General features: G+C 38.1%; 1 long non-coding RNA gene across 2 annotated transcripts in view; it reads right to left on the bottom strand.

The window, feature by feature from the left end:
- Positions 1-303: 303 nt before the first annotated feature.
- LOC113614341 (uncharacterized) overlaps positions 304-16,806 on the bottom strand; it is a 33,436-nt gene continuing 16,933 nt past the window's right edge. The window contains exons 3-4 of one of the 2 annotated variants that reach the window (XR_003430593.1): positions 2,341-2,449; positions 304-660 (exon numbers count right to left, since the gene is read on the bottom strand). This is a non-coding gene — a long non-coding RNA (uncharacterized LOC113614341). Of the gene's footprint in view, positions 661-2,340; positions 2,450-10,316; positions 10,365-16,806 lie in introns of those variants that run through there. The other variant, XR_003430592.1, reaches the window with a different exon arrangement.

Below are 16,806 nucleotides of genomic sequence, written 5' to 3'. Positions count from 1 at the left end.
CTCTATGAATCAATGAGAAGTAGGAGCAAATGAAAAGAAAGCTGAATACAACATTTTCTGAATAAATGTAACCTTTCAGCTGTCACAGAAAAATTAATACTCACTATGATACAACATATTTAGTTTAGAAAGTTAACTTAAATTTAAAGATTAATAATTAGATTTATTGAAGAAACGAAAACATATTTGTGGTTTAGAATAAATAATGTGTTCTGCTACAGATAAGAAGACTACATAAATAAATAGAAATAAGACTAAATAAATAAATAAATAGGAAAATAACAAATTAGATGTTATTAAAAACTGACACTCATCTAAAGAAAGAGAAGGAGAGACAGAAAGAGAGAAGAACTCATAGCAAGCATATATTAAAAACTCCTCAATAAGAAGTCTTCAGATGTTAAAAAAAAAAGAAGTCTTCAATAAGAAGATAATGTAATAGCAAATATGGGGAAAATATACCAAAAGGTATTTACAAAAAGAGAGTACAGAATGTTAAGTAAACATATCAAAAGATGCTTGGCTTCTTAGTAGTCAATTAAATGCAAAAAAAGTGATACATTTAATTATCACTTACCAACCAGAAAGTTCAAATGAAAATGACAGGTATTATCAGGTTTGACGAGAATGTATATAATCCTTGAATCTCATTCACTGCTGCTGAGGATGAAAAATCATACAAATGAGTGAAGTAAGTCAGAAAGAGAAAGACAAATACTGTATGCTAACACATATATATGGAATTTAACAAAAAAAAACTGTCATGAAGAACCTAGGGGTAAGACAGGAATAAAGACACAGACCTACTAGAGAATGGACTTGACGATATGGGGAGGGGAAAGGGTAAGCTGTGACAAAGCGAGAGAGTGGCATGGACATATATACACTACCAAACGTAAAATAGATAGCTACTGGGAAGCAGCCACATAGCACAGGGAGATCAGCTCGGTGCTTTGTGACCACCTAGAGGGGTGGGATGGGGAGGGTGGGAGGGAGGGAGATGCAAGAGGGAAGAGATATGGGAACACATGTATATGTATAACTGATTCGCTTTGTTATAAAGCAGAAACTAACACACCATTGTGAAGCAATTATACTCCAATAAAGATGTAAAAAAAAAGAAAAAGAAAAATCATACACATGTTTTGAAAATATTTAGAAATATCTAAAAAGATAAACACATGAAAGCTATGACTCGAAAATTTTACTACTACATGTATACTGAACAATAATTTATACACACACCACCAAAGCTCAAGTTCTAGAATTTTTATACCCATGCTATTCTCAATAGGCACAAACTGAAAATCACTCATATTGTAATACAAATTGGAATAAATTAATTGTTAAATATTTACACTATGGAATCCTATGCAACAGTGGCAATGCATGATCACAACAGGAAACCATATAGACATATTCACAAGCAACATAAAATAAAAAAGCCCAATCCAAAAGTGATTTTACTGTGCCATAACATTTATATAAACTACAAAATACAGGTAACATGATCTTTTTCTTAGATACAAGAACAATATTAAACCTTAAGGGGAGTCACTAGAGTGGGATCAGAGGGCCTCTGAGTATCTGGCAATTTTCTGTGTCTTTATCTAGAAGCTATGTATAGAGTGTATTCAGATTCTGAATTTTCTGAAATTTGTCATTTCCTTACAAACCATGCATGTTTTTAGTTGTTTTTTATACATAACAAAAAGTAAAAACGATATACTAGGGAAGGTAATTATATTAGCACTTTAATATCCATGCTTTTCAAGGTGGAACTGAAAGGTATTAAATACTTGACATTGTGATTACTTCTTAAAAGGTGAAAATTTGAGATTAATAAATAAGACATAACTCTTCATATATAATCCTCAAACAGGAGGGGTAGAAAGGAGTATTATTTTTTTTTAATTAATACAGAATTGTTAAGATAGAAAATAATGAAAACAGACTAGGTTTAAAAAAGAGCACACTGGACTTCCCTGGTGGCACAGTGGGTAAGAATTTGCCTGCCAATGCAGGGGACAGGGGTTCAATCCCTGGTCTGGGAAGATCCCACATGCCGCAGAGCAACTAAGCCCGTGTGCCACAACTACTGAGCCTGCACTCTAGAGCCAGCAAGCAACAACTATTGAGCCTGCATGACACAACTACTGAAGCCCATGCACCTAGAGCCCATACTCCACAACAAGAGAAACGACCACAAGGAGAAGCCCGTGCACCACAACGATGAGTAACCCCTGCTTGAAACAACTAGAGAAACCTTGTGCAGCAACAAAGACCCAATGCAATGAAAAATAAATAAAATTAAATCTTTTGACTTCTGAGATGACTCACTCACGTGGCTGTAGGTAAGAGGCCTCAGTTCCTTGCCACATGGATCTCTCCTTAGGGCTGCTTGAGTGTCCTCATGACATCGTAGCTGGCTTACCCCAGGATGAGTGATCTAGCAGAAACCAAAGCAGAAGCTGCAATGTCTTTCATAACTTTGGAAGCTGCACTTTGTCATTTCTGCAATTTCTTATTAGTTAAACAGTCAGCCCTTTTCAAGTGTGAGGAGCCACACAGGTACATGAAGACTGGGAGATAATCAGGGGATAATTAGGGCCATCTTGGAGACTGGCTTCCAAAGTGGCTGACTAGCCAAACACTGAATTTTGTTTTCTTCACTTCTGTAGAGAAAATGGTCAGTGAATCTCATTGGTGGTCTTTCAGATGTACCAAAGCTACCTCTTGCTCTCACCCCCAGCCGTGTGGCTGACAGGGTCTTGGTACTCCAGCCGGGTGTCAGGCCTGTGCCTCTGAGTTGGGAGAGCCGAGTTCAGGTCATTGGTCTACCAGAGACCTCTGGCACCTTGTAATATCAAATAGTGAAAGCCTCCCAGAGACATCCGTCTCAACGCTAAGACCCAGCTCCACTCAGAGACGAGCAAGATCCAGTGCTGGATATCCCATGCCAAACAACTAGCAAGACAGGAATGCAGGCCCACCCATTAGCAGAGAGGCTGCCTAAAATCATAATAATGCCACAGACACTCCAAAACACACCACCAGATGCAGACCTGTCAACCAGAAAGACAAGATCCAGACACACCCACCAGAACACAGGCACCAGTCCCCTCCACCAGAAAGCCTACACAACCCACTAAACCAACCTCAGCCACTGGGGGCAGACACCAAAAACAACGGGAACTACGAATCTGCGGCCTGCGAAAAGGAGACCCCAAACACAGTCCCCAAAGCCAAATATGACAGAGGAACACACAGCAGGTGAAGGAGCAAGGTAAGATCCCACCAGAACAAACAAACGTAGAGGAAATAGGCAGTCTACCGGAAAAAGAATTCAGAGTAATGATATTAAAGATGATCCCAAATCTTGGAACTGGAATGGAGAATATACAAGAAACGTTTAACAAGGACATAGAAGAACTAAAGAGCAAACAAACAATGATGAACAACACAATAAATGGAATTTAAAATGCTCTAGAAGGAAACAATAGCAGAATAACTGAGGCAGAAGAATGGATAAATGACCTGGAAGACAAAATAGTGGAAATAACTACTGCAGAGCAGAATAAAGAAAAAAGAATGAAAAGAATTGAGGACAATCTGAGACACCTATGGGACAACATTAAACATACCAATATTCGAATATAGGGGTCCCAGAAGTAGAAGAGAAAAAGAAAGAGACTGAGAAAATATTTGAAGAGATAATAGTTGATAACTTCCCTAATATGGGAAAGGATATCATTAATCAAGTTCAGGAAGTGCAGAGAGTCCCATACAAGATACACCCAAGGAGAAACATGCCAAAACATGTATTACTTAAACTATCAAAAATTAAATACAAAGAAAAAATATTAAAATCACCAAGGGAAAAACAACAAATAACATACAAGGGAATCCCCAAAAGATTAACGGCTGATCTTTCAGCAGAAACTCTGCAAGCCAGAAGGGACTGGCAGAACATATTTAAAGTGATGAAAGGGGAAAAGCTACAACCAAGATTACTCGACCCAGCAAGGATCTCATTCAGATTTGACAGAGAAATTAAAACCTTTACAGACAAGCAAAAGCTAAGAGAATTCAGCACCACCAAACCAGCTTTACAACAAACGCTAAAGGAACTTCTCTAGGCAGGAAACACAAGAGAAGGAAAAGATGTACAATAACAAACCCAAAACAATTAAGAAAATGGTAATAAGAACATACATATCAATAATTACCTTAAATGTAAATGGATTAAATGCTCCAACCAAAAGACATAGACTGGCTGAATGGATCCAAAAACATGACCAGCATATACGCGGTCTACAAGAGACCCACTTCAGACCTAGAGACACATACAGACTGAAAGATAGGGGATGGAAAAAGATATTCCATGCAAATGGAAATCAAAAAAAAGCTAGAGTACCAATTCTCATATCAGACAAAAAAAACTTTAAAATAAAGACTATTACCGGAGACAAAGAAGGACACTACATTATGATCAAGGGATCAATCCAAGAAGAAGATATAACAATTGTAAATATTTATGCACCCAACACAGGAGCTCCTCAATACATAAGGCAAATGCTAACAGCCATAAAAGGGGAAATCGACAGTAACACAATCATAGTAGGGGACTTTAGCACCCCTCTTTCACCAATGAACAGATCATCCAAAATGAAAATAAATAAAGAAACACAAGCTTTAAATAATACATTAAACAAGATGGACTTAATTGATATTTATAGGACATTCCATCCAAAAACAACAGAATACACTTTATCTCAAGTGCTCCTGGAATATTCTCCAGGATAGATCATATCCTGGGTCACAAAAAAAGCCTTCGTAAATTTATGAAAATTGAAATCGTATCAAGTATCTTTTCTGACCACAATGCCATCAGAATAGATATCAATTACAGGAAAAGATCTGTAAAAAATACAAACACATGGACGCTAAACAATACACTACTTAATAACCAAGACGTCACTGAAGAAATCAAAGAGGAAATTTAAAAAATACCTAGAAACAAATGACAATGAAGACCCAAAACCTATGGGATGCAGAAAAAGCAGTTCTAAGAGGGAGGTTTATAGCACTACAATCCTACCTCAAGAAACAAGAAACATCTCAAATAAACAAGCTAACCTTACACCGAAAGCAATTAGAGAAAGAAAGAAAAAAAAAAACACAAAGTCAGCAGAGGAAAGAAATCATAAAGATCAGATCAGAAATAAATGAAAAAGAAGTGAATGAAACAACAGCAAAGATCAAAAAAACTAAAAGTTTGTTCTCTAAGAAGATAAACAAAATTGACAAACCATTAGCCAGACTCATCAAGAAAAAAAGGAAGGCTCAAATCAATAGAATTACAAATAAAAAAGGAAAAGTAACAACTGACACTGCAGAAATACAAAGGATCATGAGAGATTACTGCAAGCAACAATATGCCAATAAAATGGACAACCTGGAAGAAATGGACAAATTCTTAGAAAAGCACAAGCTTCCAAGACTGAACCATGAAGAAATAGAAACTATAAACAAACCAATCCAAAGCACTGAAATTGAGACTGTGATTAAAAATCTTCCAACAAACAAAAGCCCAGGACCAGAAGGCTTAACAGGCAAATTCTATCAAACATTTAGAGAAGAGTTAACACCTATCCTTCTCAAACTCTTCCAAAATATAGCAGAGGGAGGAACTCTCCCAAACTTATTCTATGAGACCACCGTCTCCCTGATACCAAAACCAGACAAAGATGTCACAAAGAAAGAAAACTACAGGCCAATATCACTGATGAACACAGATGCAAAAATCCACAGCAAAAGACTAGCAAACAGAATCCAACAGCACATTAAAAGGATCATACACCAAGATAAAATGGGATTTATCACAGGGATGCAAGGATTCTTCAATATATGCAAATCAGTGTGATACACCATATTAAAAAACTGAAGGATAAAACGATATGGTCATCTCAAGAGATGCATAAAATGCTTTAGACAATATTAAACACCCATTTATGATTAAAAAAATCCTCCAGAGAGTAGGCATAGAGGGAACCTTCCTCAACATAATAAAGGCCATATATGACAAACCCACAGCCAACATTGTTCTCAATGGTGAAAAAGTGAAACCATTTCCACCAAGATCAGGAACAAGACAAGGTTGCCCACTCTCACCACTATGATTCAACACACTTTTGGAATTTTTAGCTACAGCAACCAGAGAAGAAAAAGAAATAAAGGGAATCCAAATCGGAAAAGAAGAAGTTAAGCTCTCACTGTTTGCAGATGACATGATACTATACATAGAGAATCTTAAAGATGCTACCAGTAACCTATTAGAGTTAATCAATGAATCTGGTAAGGTTGCAGCACACAAAATAAATGTACAGTTATCACTTTCATCCCTATACACTAAAGATGAAAAATCTGAAAGAGAAATTAAGGAAACACTCCCATTTACCACTGCAACAAAAAGAATAAAATACCTAGGAATAACCCTGCCTAAGGAGACAAAAGTAGTTTACTCAACAAACTATAAGACACTGATTAAAGAAATCAAAGATGACACAAACAGAGAGATATACCATGTGCTTGGATTGGAAGAATCAACATTGTGGAAATGACTATACTACCCAAAGCAATCTACAGATTCAATGCAATCCCTATCAAACTACCAATGGCATTTTTCAGAGAACTGCACCAAAAAATTTCACAATTTGTATGGAAACACAAAAGACCCCGAACAGCCAAAGCAATCTTGAGAAAAAAAACAGAGCTGGAGGAAGCAGGCTCCCTGACTTCAGACAATACTACAAAGCTACAGTACTCAAGACAGTATGGTACTGGCACAAAAACAGAAATATAGAGCAATGGAACATGAGGGAAAGCCCAGAGATAAACCCATACACATATGGTCACATTATTTATGATAAAGGAGGCAAGAATATACAATGGAGAAATCACAGCCTCTTCAATAAATGGTGCTGGTAAAACTGGGCAGCTACAGGTAAAAGAATGAAATTAGAAAATTCCCTAACACCATACACAAAAATAAACTCAAAATTGATTAAAGACCTAAATGTAAGGCCAGACACTATAAAACTCTTAGAGGAAAACATAGGCAGAACACTCTATGACATCAATCACAGCAAGATCCTTTTTTTTTTTTTTTTTTTTTGCAGTACGCGGGCCTCTCACTGTTTTGGCCTCTCCCATTGCAGTGCACAGGCTCTGGACGCGCAGGCTCAGCAGCCATGGCTCACAGGCCTAGCTGCTCCGTGGCATGTGGGATCTTCCCAGACCGGGGCACGAACCTGTGTCCCCTGCATCGGCAGGCGGACTCTCAACCACTGCGCCACCAGGGAAGCCTGCAAGATCCTTTTTGACCCACCTCCTAGAGAAATGGAAATAAAAACAAAAATAAACAAATAAGACCTAATGAGACTTAAAAGCTTTTGCACAGCAAAGGAAAACGTAAACAAGACGAAAAGGCAACCCTCAGAATGGGAGAAAATATTTGCCAACGAAGCAACTGACAAAGGATTAATCTCCAAACTTTACAAGCAGCCCATGCAGATCAATATCAAAAAAACAAACAACCCAATCCATAAATGGGCAGAAGACCTAAACAGACATTTCTCCAAAGAAGATATACAGTTTGCCAACAAACACATGAAAGAATACTCAACATCACTGATCATTAGAGAAACGCAAATCAAAATTACAATGAGGTATCACCACACACAGGTAAGAATGGCCATCATCAAAAAAATCTACAAACAATAAATGCTGCAGAGGTGTGGAGAAAAGGGAACCCTCTTGCACCGTTGGTGGGAGTGTAAATTGATACAGCCACTATTGAGAACAGTATGGAGGTTCCTTAAAAACCTAAAAATAGAACTACCACTACCATATGACACAGCAATCCCACTACTGGGCATATACCTGCAGAAAACCATAATTCAAAAAGAGTCATGTTCCACAATGTTCTCTGCAGCTCTATTTGCAATAGCCAGGACATAGAAGCAATCTAAGTGTCCATCAACTGATGACTGGATAAAGAAGATGCTGCACATCTTCAATATAAAATGGAATATTACTCAGCCATAAAAAGAAATAAAATTGAGTTATTTGTAGTGAGGTGGATGGACCTAGAATTTGTCATACAGAGTGAGGTAAGTCAGAAAGAGAAAAACAAATACTGTATGCTAACACATATATATGGAATCTAAACAAAAAGAAAAAAAATGGTTTGGAAGAACCTAGGGGCAGGACAGGAATAAAGACATAGACATAGAGAATGGACTTGAGGACATGGGGAGGGAGAAGGGTAAGCTGGGATGAAGTGAGAGAGTGGCATGGACTTATATACACTACCAAATGTAAAATAGATGGCTAGTAAGAAACTGCTGCATAGCACAGGGAGATCAGTTCAGTGCTTTGTGACCACTTAGAGCGGTGGGATAGGGAGGGTGGGAGGGAGATGCAAGAGGGAGAAGATATGGGGATATATGTGTATGTATAGCTTGTTCACTTTGTTATAAAGCAGAAACTAACACACCATAGTAAAGCAATTATAGTCCAATAAGATGATATAAATAAATAAATAAATAAATAATTTATGCCCCCCCAATTAACTCTTTTTAAAAAATCAATAAATAAAAAACAGCACTCGATAACATGGTAACTCTAAACCTAAGTATTTTCAGTACTATAGTAAATGTAACTGGATTAATATCTCCTATTAAAGTGTAATTTTTTATATTACGTGCAACTAAATTTTTTTCACAATATACAGGTAAAATAAAAGAATTACGTTAGAAAGGAGAAAACATTCCATGTATTTTAAAACAATAAGCATATAATATCATGCTTATAATAAGCATATAAAAAGCATATATAATATCATATAATATATAAGCATATAATACCATGCTTATAATAAGCATATAATAAGCATCTTAGATAAAATAGTCTTTAAGTTCAGAACAATTTGTCATTATTGTAATTAGTATTATTATCCCAATTTGTGAAAAATATCTCAATACATTTTCTATTTGAAAAAATATTTTAATATTTTTTTCTTCACTCTTTTGTGGTCTAATACATGGTAAGTATTTAGGTGCTAACATAACCTAAAAATATATGTTGTTTTTTCACAGCCGAACAAAACTGAATCAAGAAGAAATAGATAACTTGAACATACTGATCACTAAAAGCAAAATAGAATCTGTAATTAAAAAGAACTCCCTACCAACAAAAGTCCAGTATCAGATGGTTTCACAGGCAAATTCTTCCAAATATACAAAGCAAAACTTACACTGATTCTTCTCAAACTCTTCGAAAAGATTGAAGAGTAAAGAATACTTCCAAAGACATTCTATGAAGCCACCATCACCCTGATATCAAAAACAGATGGGGGGGACTTCCCTGGTGGCACAGTGGTTAAGAATCCGTCTGACAATGCAGGGGACATAGGTTCGAGCCCAGGTCTGGGAAGATCCCACATGCCGCGGAGCAACTAAGCCTGTGTGCCACAACTACTGAGCCTGCGCTCTACAGCCCAGGGGCCACAACTACTGAGCCTGATAGCCACAACTGCTGAAGCCCGTGCACCTAGAGCCCATGCTCTGCAACAAAAGCAAAGCAATGGACACCCAATCCATCCAAAAATAAAGAAAGAAATCTACTGAAACAAACAAACGAACAAACAAAATACAGATGGGGACTTTTCTAGTTGTCCAGTAGTTAAGATTTCGCCTTCTACTGCAGGGGGGGGCAGGTTCAATCCCTCATGGTGGAGCTAAGATCCCACATGCCTCACAAACAAGAAACCAAAACATAAAACAGAAGGAATATTGGAACAAATTCATTAAAGACTTAAAAAACAAACACAGAGAGAAAGACACTACCAAAATAAGAAAATTGCAGACCAATATCTTTGATAAATATAGATGCAAAAATTCTCAACTGAATATTAGAAAACCGAATCTGACAACACATAAGAGGATCATACACCATGACCAAATTTGATTCACCCCAGTGTCACAAAGTTGTTTCAACATATGCAAATCAACCAACATGATACACCCCATCAACAAAGGAAAAACACAAAACAAATGATCATCTCAATAGATGCCGGAAAAGCACATCCATTGATGATAAAAACACTTACCAGGGCTCCCCTGGTGGCGCAGTGATTGAGAGTCCGCCTGCCAATGCAGGGGACACAGGTTCGTGCCCCGGTCCGGGAAGATCCCACATGCCGCAGAGTGGCTGGGCCCGTGAGCCATGGCCACTGAGCCTGTGCGTCCAGAGCCTGTGCTCCGCAACGGGAGAGGTCACTACAGTGAGAGGCCCACGTACTGCAAAAAGAAAAAAAAAAAACTTACCAAAGTGGGTATAGAGGAAACATATCTCAACATAATAAAAGCTATTTATGACAAACCCACAACCAATATAATACTCAATGTTCATAGGCTGAAAGCCTTCCCCCTAAAATCTGGAAGAAGACAAGGATGCCCACTCTCACCTCTTCTCTTCAACATAGTACTGGAAGTCCTAGCCACAACAATCAGACAAGAAAAAGAAATAAAATCTAACCACATTGGAAGGGAAGAGGTAAAGTTGTCATTGTATGTAGCTGACATGATAATATATATAAAGGAAACCCTAAAAGTTCCAACCAAAAACTACTAGAACTGATAAACAAATTCAGCAAAGTAGCAGGACACAAGATTAACATACATAAATTGGTTGCATTTCTTGGTTTTTCTTTTTTTTTAAATTTATTTTGGCTGCATCGGGTCTTCATTGCTGTGCACGGGCTTTCTCTAGTTGTGGCCAGTGGGGGCTAGTCTTCATTGTGGTGCGCAGGCTTCTCATTGCAGTGGCTTCTCTTGTTGCGGAGCATGGGCTCTAGGCATGCGGGCTTAAGTAGTTGTGGCACATGGGCTCAGTACTTGTGGCTCACGGGTTCTAGTGTGCAGGCTAAGTACTTGTGGCACACAGGTCTAGTTGCTCCACGGCATGTGAGATCTTCCTGCACCAGAGCACAAACCTATGCCCCCTGTATTGGCAGGCGGATTCTCAACCATGGAGCCACCAGGGAAGTCCCTGGATGCATTTCTTTACACTAACAATGAAATATCAGAAAGGAAATGTAAACAAGCAATCCTTTTTAAAATGGCATCAAGAAAATAAAATACTTAGGAAAAAACCTCACCAAGGAGGTGAAAGACTTATATGTTGAGAACTACAAAACATTAGTAAAGGAAACTGAAGATGATCCAGAGAAATGGAAAGACATCCCATGCTCTTGGATGGGAAGAATTAAAACTGTTAAAGTGGCTATACTACCCAAAGCAATCTACAGATTTAATGTGATTCCTGTCAAATTGCCCATGACACTTTCCCCAGAACTAGAACAAATAATCCTAAAATATATCTGGAACCATAAAAAGTCAGAACTGTCAACACAATCCTGAGGAAAAAGAACAAAGCAGGAGGCATAACCCTCCTAAACTTCAGACAATACTACAAAGTTACAGTAATCAAAACCGCATGGTATTGGCACAGAAAGAGATACATGGATCAATGGAATGGAATAGAGAGCCCAGAAATAAACCCACACACCTGTGGTCAATTAACCTTCGACAAAGGAGGCAAGAATATACAATGGGGAAAAGACAGTCTCTCCAGCAAGTGGTGTTTTGAAAGTTGGACAGCCGTATTCAAATCAGTGAAGTCAGAACATACCCTCACACCATACACAGAAATAAACTCAAAACGGTTTACATGCTTAAATATAACATAGGACACCTTAAAACTCCTAGAAGAGAACATAAGCAAAACATTCTCTGACATAAATCATACCACAGTTTTCCTAGGTAGTTCTCCCTAGGCAGTACAAATACAGTAAGTCACCTACATAAGCACCTTCAAGTTGCAAACTTTCAAAGATGCAAACGTCCATTTGCATGTCCAATTCGCATGTAAGTTAGTTCACGTGTCTGGCATACATTGTCATGTGCGTTCATCCTCTATAAGTGGTTGCGCTTTTGTGTTCTTTACAGTACTGTATAGAGTACAGTAGTACAGTACCTTTATTTCAAGCCCAAGATGTCTGGAAGCAAGCGTAAAAGCAGTGGTGATGTAGCTGGTACTGTTAAGAAGGGCCACGCGATAACGATGGAAACAAAAGTGAAAGTAATTAAGAGAGTGGAGCGAGGCAAAAAGATGTTAGACATCGCTCATTCTTATAACATGAATCATTCTATCGTTGTCACGAATCTACAGAACAAGGACAAGATCATGGAACATGTGAAGTCTGATGTACTGATGATGCTGACAAAACACTGAAGAAGCATGGAAAAGCGATGGAGGAGATGGAGAAACTTCTCAGTGTGCAGATGCAGGATCAACATTAGTGCTGAGTCCTGCTCAGCTTGATGCTGATTCAAGAGAAAGCTAAAAGCCTTCATGAAGACTTGAAGAAGAAACACGGGAAAGAATCAGAGGGCACATCTTTTAATGCCAGCCATGGCTGGTTTCATCGGTTCAAGGCTAGAGCCAACCTTCATAATGTAAAAGTAAGTGGAGAGGCAGCAAGGGCAGATAGGGTAGCTGTCCGGGAACTCCCGGAAACACTTTGAGAAATTATTGATGATGGTGTGTATTTACCCAACCAGGTTTTTAATGTGGATGAGACCCAACTGTACTGGAAGAGGATGCCAGACCGAAGTTACATCAGTAAGGAGGAAAAGTTGATGCCGGGCTGTAAAGCAGCAAAGGACAGTCTAACTGTTGTTTGGTGGCAATGCTTCCGGTGAACTGAAGCTGAAGCCTCTCTTAGTTTATCATTCAGAGAACCCGAGAACCCTTAAACACATAGCCAAGGGCTCTCTTCCTGTTGCGTGGAAGCATAACCCCATATCCTGGATTACACAGGCCACGTTCCAGGACTGGTTTTGCCACCACTTTATCCCAGATGTAGAGAAATATTGCGTGGAGGAGGACGTTCCAGCAAAACATTCTTTTGCTGCTCGACAGTGCTCTGGGCCACACCCCATCCATGGATGACTTTCATCCCAACGTCAAAGTAGTGCATCTGTCACTGAATACTACGTTGCTCATCCAACCTATGGACCAGGGAGTTAGAGCGACTTTCAAGAAATATTATTTATGTCACACTTTTTGTCAGGCAGTAAAGGTAAGTGACAAATCAGTAACAACCTAGGGACAACTTTGGAAGGACTGTAACATCTACAAGACCATAAAAACATTGAGTTTGCATGGTGTGAAGGTATAGTGGTCACCATGAATGGGGTTTGGAAGAACCTTTGCCCACAGTTCATGATTTTTTTGGATTTGAGAAGGTAGATCAGAAGTCTGAAGAGATTTTCAGCAATGTAGTGACCCTCAGCGAGAAGCTGGAGCTAGATCTGCAAGAGGACGATTTCATTGAATTCCTTGCTGTGCAACATGAGGAGCTTACTGATGGAATTGGAGGCCCAGAGAAAGGATGAAGAGGGACAGGAGGAAGAAGTAACTGAAGAACTTAAGAGATTCACGACACAGAAAATGGCAAGGGAATCTTCTTTATTTGAGGAAGCACTGTTAGTTTTTGAGGCACAGGACCCGAACCTAGAATGGTACCCAAAGGTGGCAGCAGCCATTCAGAATGCAATCCAGTGCTACCTTGTCATCTATGATGAGAAAAAAAGAGCTACGACCCAGACAACAATGGACCATTTTTTCAAGAGGGTACATAGAATTAAATCCAGCGAGGAACCAGAACTTGCGCCATCAACGTCAGGTATGAGTGAAATGGCAGCTTGCCCTCTGTCTCCTACTGCTGATAATCCTTCACCTCAACCTTCTCCCACCTCCTCTCCCTCCTCTAATCAGCAACTCTTCTCGCCTGTTCCCTCGATGCCAGCCTGAGTATCCCAGCTGTTGTACTGTATTACTGTACTTTTCAAGTTACTGTACTGTAAGACTAAAACTGTTTTCTTTATTTTTGTGTTTGTTTTTTAAGTATCGTTTGTGTGAAGAGTATTATAAACCTATTACGGTACAATACCATATAGCCGACTGTGTAAGATGGGTACCTAGGCTAAGTTTGTTGCACTTACAAACAAATTGGACTTACAAATGCACTCTTGGAACAGAACTTGTTCATATATAGGTGACTTACTGTAAAAGCAAAAAAGAAACAGGAACTAATCAAACTTATAAGCTGTTGCACAGCAAAGGAAACCATAATCAAAATGAAAATACAACCTATGGACTGGGAGAAAATATTAGCAAATGATGAGACTGACAAGGGCTTAATTTCCAAACTTCACAAACAGCTCATACAACTCAATAACAAAATAACAAATAACTCAATGGAAAAATGGGTAGAAAACCTAAAGAAACATTTCTCCAAAGAAGACATACAGATAGCCAATAGACACATGAAAAGATGCTCATCATCACTAATTATTAGAGAAATGCAAATCCAAATTACAATGAGGTATCACTTCACACTGATCAGAATGGCCATCATTAAAAAAATCTACAATTAACAAATGCTGGATGGGGTATGGAGAAAAGGGAACCCTTCTACACTGTTGGTGGCCATGTAAGTTGATGCAGCCACTATGGAAAACACTATGGAGGTTCCTCAAAAAAACTATAAAGAGAGTTGCCATATGATCTAGCAATCCCACTTGTGGACATATATCTAGACAAAACTATAATTCAAAAAGATATATAAAACCCTATGTTCATTGCAGCAGTATTTATAATAGCCAAGACATGGAAACAAGCTAAATGTTCATTGAAAAATGAATGTATAAAGAAGGTGTGGTATATGTATACAATAGATATTACTCAGACATAAATAAAGAATGAAATAATGCCATTTGCAGCAACGTGGATGGACCTAGAGATAATGATACTAAGTGAAGTAAGTCAGAAAGAGAAAGACAAATACCATATGATATCACTTATATGTGGAATCGAAAACAGGCCACAAATAAACATGTCAGTGAAACAGAAACAAACACACAGATATAGAAAACAGAGCTGTGGTTGCCAAGAAGAGAGGGATGGAAAGATTGGGAGTTTTGGAATAGCAGAAGCAAACTATTCTACATAGGATAAACAAACCACAAAGACCTACTGTATAGCGGAGGAAACTATATTCAATATCCTGTGATAAACCATAATGGAAAAGACTATACATATATATATATATATATATATATATATATATATATATATAACTGAATCACTTTGCTGCACAGCAGAAATTAATACAACAATGTATAAAGGCTGCAGAGGGTGTGGAGAAAAGGGAACCCTCCTGCACTGTTGGTGGGAATGTAAACTGATACAGCCACTATGGAGAACAGTATGGAGGTTCCTTAAAGCTAAAAACAGAACTACCATATGACCCAGCAATCCCACTACTGGGCATTTACCCTGAGAAAACCATAATTCAAAAAGATACTTGTACCACAATGTTCACTGTAGCACTTTTTACAATAGCCAGGACATAGAAGCAACCTAAGTGTCCATCAAGAGATGAATATATAAATCAGATGTGGCCCATATATACAATGGAGTATTACTCAGACATAAAAAGGAACAAAACTGTGTTATTTGTAGTGAGGTGGTTGGACCTAGAGTCTGTCATACAGAGTGAAGTAAGTCAGAAAGAGAAAAACAAATACTGTACGTGAACACATATATATGGAATCTAGAAAAATGGTACTGACGAACCTAGTGACAGGGCAGGAATAAAGACACAGATGTAGAGAACGGACTTAAGGACAGAGAGCAAAAGGGGAGACAGGGACGTAGTGAGAGAGTAGCACTGACATATATACACTACCAAATGTAAAAGAGCTAGTGGTAAGCTGCCGCATAGCACAGGGAGATCAGCTCAGTGCTTTATGTCCCCCACAGGGGTGGGATAGGGAGTGTGGGAGGGAGCCTCAGGAGGGGGGGATATGGGGATATATGTATACATATAGGTGATTCACTTTGCTGTAAAGCAGAAACTAATACAGTGTTATAAAGCAATTATACTCCAATATACATGTATTAAAAAAACCCCACAACATTGTAAATCAACTACACTGGAAAATATTTCTTAAGTGCCAAAGATTTTTTGAATGTAAGTTTTATTGTGTGTGTGTGTACCACAGGTTCAATATATATGAATTATGTCAAGTTGATTACATTGTTTTTCAAAATAAAGAATTTTTGATATTCTACATCAGCTTCATTATATAAATGCAGAAAAACTATATTATTTTTTTCTAAAGTTCAGACATAACCATTTTGCTCATTCAGTATACTATAAACCACTAACTGTTAAAAAGGGATTTGTGACCTCTTTCTTCCAAAGAAATATTTCTGCACTCACACAAGTTTAATAGAATGTTCCACCATGAACTGACTTCCCACCTTAGAGACACCAGATTTGCATCCTGAAATCTCCTTCTTGCAAAAATGTCCAATTACCATCCTAGCATTACAGAAAAGAAATGCTTTTTTCCAGATCTCAAATTCCATACAATTTTATCAAGACATCATGTATTTTTTTTCACAGACACAGACTGTATTTTATTTTTACAACAGATAAATCAACTGACACCAAGCACTGTAAATGGATGACCACAACAAAAGCAACAATGACTGCAATTACCAAACATGAAACACACTCACACTATGTCATAATATTGACATTCAGTCCAGGAATCCTCCACTGTAAGAGCTCCTTTACTTTGCAGTGAAAGGCATCATGTATTT

The sequence above is a fragment of the Aethalodelphis obliquidens genome, unplaced genomic scaffold, assembly GCF_003676395.1.
Source record: "Aethalodelphis obliquidens isolate GAN/ISIS:26980383/991018 unplaced genomic scaffold, ASM367639v1 scaffold94, whole genome shotgun sequence".
Lineage (NCBI taxonomy): Eukaryota > Metazoa > Chordata > Mammalia > Artiodactyla > Delphinidae > Aethalodelphis > Aethalodelphis obliquidens.
The sequence above is the reverse complement of the archived record's forward strand: the minus strand, read 5'-3'. Positions and strand labels throughout refer to the sequence as shown.